At 37.8% G+C, this 4,432-nt stretch overlaps 1 pseudogene; it reads right to left on the reverse strand.

Moving 5' to 3' along the window:
* Window positions 1-1,891: 1,891 nt before the first annotated feature.
* Window positions 1,892-2,701, reverse strand: LOC118015367 (annotated as a pseudogene).
* Window positions 2,702-4,432: the final 1,731 nt, after the last annotated feature.

The raw sequence follows: 4,432 nt of genomic DNA on the forward strand, positions 1-4,432 counted from the left end.
GATGTACTTCCTGAAAAAAAAAAAAAAAAAAACAAGTAGGTCACAGGCACTGAGTTCCCCACTGTACGGCCAGCTACTTCATGCGTACCTGTACCTTCCTCTTTAAGTCTCCGTCATTATAACACTGCAAGTCATGTCCAGCCTACTGTCTAAGTGGGACGGCCACATGCAGATCTTTCATTCTGCCTCCTATCTCACAGCTAAAGTCACAACGTGGGTTGTGGCCCTTACGTATCTTTAGTAAAAAGCTGAATAAACCCAAAATCTGTTCTCATTTTCTTGAGAAATAACCTTTACAAAACAACAAAAGGTAGCTGTCATGATCACTCAGTTTTGTCTGAAGGCAAAATAATTTTTCTGTAAGTTTACTGAGTAAACACACAAATATCCTCAACAACATACTGTAGGACCAACTCAAACATTTTCCTAACTAGCTCTAGAAAAAGGTACTGATAATGGTTGAGATGCAAATGACCACTACGATTTGATCATACCTGGTTACCAGGAATTTTTTGGTCAGGTTTGTGTTTGAAGCTGCGATACAGCTGGATTTAGCTACTTTGCATTAATTCACACAATAAATGCCATTTAAAAGGAACAGCGTTATCTATCATGATGAAATAAAAATCAAAAAAGTTGAGAGGTATACAGGAAATTTGTCTTAAATATTTTTAAATTATATATGATATAACCTTAGAGAATAAGAACTACAATTACCATGGTCTAAATCTTAAATTGTTAATGCATCACTTCTCTGCAAGACTAACAAGTCACTTGTTAATCGTGTCAAGGCCTTGCGGGGCAGGGGGCGCTCGGCTTGTATGGCAGATTACTTTCCAGGTGAGATAAACACCTCTAATTTAAAGTGTTATTAAACTATATTTGAAAAGTTATTTTACTTAATATACACAATGTATAAAATAAGTTAAAAGGAGGAAGCAGGGAAAGGTTTTCTGGTCTAGATGACGCAAACATACAACTTTCCCTTATCAGTAGTATAGTTCCACGTATGTCCATTTCACCCATGGTAAAATATGAAAGGCTGATAGAAGATCAAACATTTCACTTATAGATAGAAAGAGGATTCAAAAAGTGGAATTTCAACATCATTTTTTCCCACGATGCAACTCACTCTACTTTCACTATAATAAACATAAATAAAAACCGTCTCAAAACTCTGGTTTTACACGCTTACTTTTAAGTTTACCAATAAATTCTTCAAACAATTGAGAAGAAAAGCACTCCTTTGCAGCAATTCCATAAAATAATTTTCATTTCACAAAACACCTCCTTCCTGGCACAACCAGCAACCCTGACGGAGGGCTTGGGCATTAATACTTGGCCCCTCTGAGGTATAAATGCAGCTATGTTTGTGCTGAGTGTACAGTCTATAAGGTATGCCAATAGTCTGCGTGTTTGCATAAAATTGGGAGTGATGTCATCCTGACTGATTGAAAACTTCTTTGAACATTTTGCAATGGAGGTTAAATAATTTTAAGACAAAAGATGTCCTTTAGCCCAGTAATAGCCAGCAGAAATCTAATTTCTAACCAAAGCAAATGGTTATTACATTTTAAAAATGCTTAACATTGCACACTGATTAAAAAATAAGTATACAGGGACACATAAATATTTAAATTCAGCAGGACACCACAAGAGCATGCTAGAGATAAGTGTGAAATCAGTCAAGCTTTTCCAAAAGAGAAAATCTTTTGAATCCTTCAGCAAGTCTCTGTGCAAATAGTATGCTTACAATAAAAGTGAGAAGGGAGCACCTAGAATACCTCCAAGAGGCTTGCTGTGCCACTCAGCTTCCCTGCCTCAGCTCCTGTGTGCGTGGATGGCCAACAAACAACAAGAAGTCCACTTGACAGTAGTTCAGTAATTCCTCTCACCGCTGCTGCCAGCTGAAGTCATCATTGCTGCCAAAGACCAAGAAAAAGCCCAGTATAGTTGCAGAGATGACTGTGCTTCCCGTGAGAACACGTGCATAAGCTCCCCTCTATCAGAGGTGCTCTGGCAAATACAAGAGGGAGCCCAAAGTTGAGACAACATTGCCTGTTGTAAGAAATATGGCAAGTTCCTTACAAGCGTTACTCATAGCATCGGTATCATCCACTCATCTTCTCGCTATGCAGTATGGAATAGGTGAGAGGACGTAAAAAAAAAAAACAAAAAAACAAAAACAGAACAAAGAGAGGCCAGTATTGGTTGTATATTGGAAGGGCACATCCAAGCATCAAAAACATCAGCCCAATTGCACCTCCAAAGGACAAATTGATCAAACAAAGCTTTGATGCAGGCCAGTGGCGGCGGCCAGGAGACCGAGACGTGCCTGATTTTGTTATTTTCTGCCTTCTACTAACTTTGGGCTTCATTTGTTCTTCTTTTTTTAGTTCTTTGAGATGTAAAGTTAGGTTATTTATTTGAGATTCTTCTTGTTTCCTTCAGTAGGCGTTTATAACTTTTCCCACTTTGGAACTCCCTGTGCTTCCTAGAGCTGAATGTCTGTTTCCTTCCCCAAGTTATGAACATTTTCAGCCATTATTTCTTCAAATAAGTTTTCTGCTCCTGAAATTTTTAATTACTAGCATGATTTTTGCCCTTTGTCTTTATATGGTGCAATGCCAATTTTAAATGCAGATATAAAAGCATTGAACTCATATGCATAATCACTGAAGTTACACAATTTGCGGTTCATGGCTTATGCATACATATGCACTTCATTCTTATGAGAAGAGTAGAAACACCACAGAAAACAAACTCAACTGTTTCCATCTGCTTCCTGATACTGGCACATTCCACCATGGTTATCTGCCTTGGGTTACTGATGACTGAGAAAGGACAGAGAGGAAAACGAACTATGTGTTGCCTGATCTTTCCCTTAGGCTAAGGTTTTAAAAAGACAAGAAACATTATTTATCATAAATATAAATTACAATCTTAGAGTCCTTTGGTTCCAAACAATATTAATATTTGTTTCTTCTTCAGCAAACATTTTTCAGGCTCCATGGAGACACCCTATAAAACAGTGAACGACATAAACAAAACCCCTTTCTCGTGGAATTTACATTGTGGTGGTGGTGGGGAAATAACTTACAATATAAGGTCAGCTAATGCTAATAAGAAAAATGGTGGTCAGAAGATTCAAGGTAATGTGTGCTAGTTCATAGAGGGCTGTGAAGGGGCCTCTGGAAGTATGAAGAAGAGAGGAGAATGCATGCTGCCATCTTGGCCCATGCACAGGCTGAGCTGGTACATACTGGATGTACCTGAAGAAGAGCTGAAGGTCTAGCCCGAACCTTTCAGAAGAAACATTTTAACATTTGTCCCTGCATTCTTTGATACTTCTCTCTCCAGGAGAAGTGAGCTGGGTATAGTGACTGGCTTCTAATGGAGAATGGGAAAAGAAACACAGTACCTTTCCAGTGGAGAAACCTAGCATTTCCCCTCAGAATTTTGAAGATAATGTTCATTATTTAATAGCAACCTAATTGCCAATTAGAATTCTGATGGCAGTTCGATCCTTGTTCCCCTATCTTCTATCCTAACTACAGCTATTAAAAGTTTTGTCTTTTGAGTTCCTTTATTTCATCAGGATGCATATAAGTCATGGTCTTTGATTTATTATCCTGTTTGGTCTTGGACTAGGCATGTGAACTTAAGGACTTGTGCCTCTCTTTAGCTGGGAGAAATATTATTATTTTTTGACTTTTTCCCTTCCCTTTTCTCTGTCTCTTTCTCTCTTTAAAATCTTTATGGAGCTCCCCTACTAAAAGCATGTTGGACTTTGTGATTTGTTCTTGTCTTTTTATTTTGTGTTCTTGGAGAAGTTCTGACTTTGCCCTTTTACTTTGTCTTTTAGATTACTAATTTACTTATGCTATTTTTTTTCCCTTAGGAGTCTTAATGTAAAAAACCTTTTGCAATCACATTAGAACTCTTTTAAGGTCATGTTTATTAAATATAATTTGCATAGGGTAATATTTGCCCCTTTTAGTATACAGTTCCATGAGTTTTAACTAAAGCACACAGTCATGTAACCATACGTAAAGTGAAAATATGGAACAGTTCCATTACCCCAGATGATAGTCTATTGTTTCTGTTCTTTTTCCCATGAAATCTGTTCTTTTTTGTACATTATTCTCTCAGATCCACTTAATAACTTTTTAATTAATTTTTTTCTAAGTTTTTTTTTCTGCTTCCTGCATCACTGTGGACTTTTAAGGATCAATTGTTCCATCTGGAGATTCTCCCCCTCCCCCTGTAGGTTGCTGGTATGAGTTTCTCTGCAATTTGCAAGTCCATATTTCCACTGGCTTTTCCCTTGAGTAAGAGAACTGACTCCAGACAGGTCAGTAAGGTGGGCAAGGTGTGTAGATGACAGGTTCATATTAGGGGGTCATGGACATGACACAGTGAGGCAGGACAA

The sequence above is a fragment of the Mirounga leonina genome, unplaced genomic scaffold (genome assembly GCF_011800145.1).
Source record: "Mirounga leonina isolate KUSES-001 unplaced genomic scaffold, KU_Mleo_1.0 Mir_165, whole genome shotgun sequence".
Taxonomy (NCBI): domain Eukaryota; kingdom Metazoa; phylum Chordata; class Mammalia; order Carnivora; family Phocidae; genus Mirounga; species Mirounga leonina.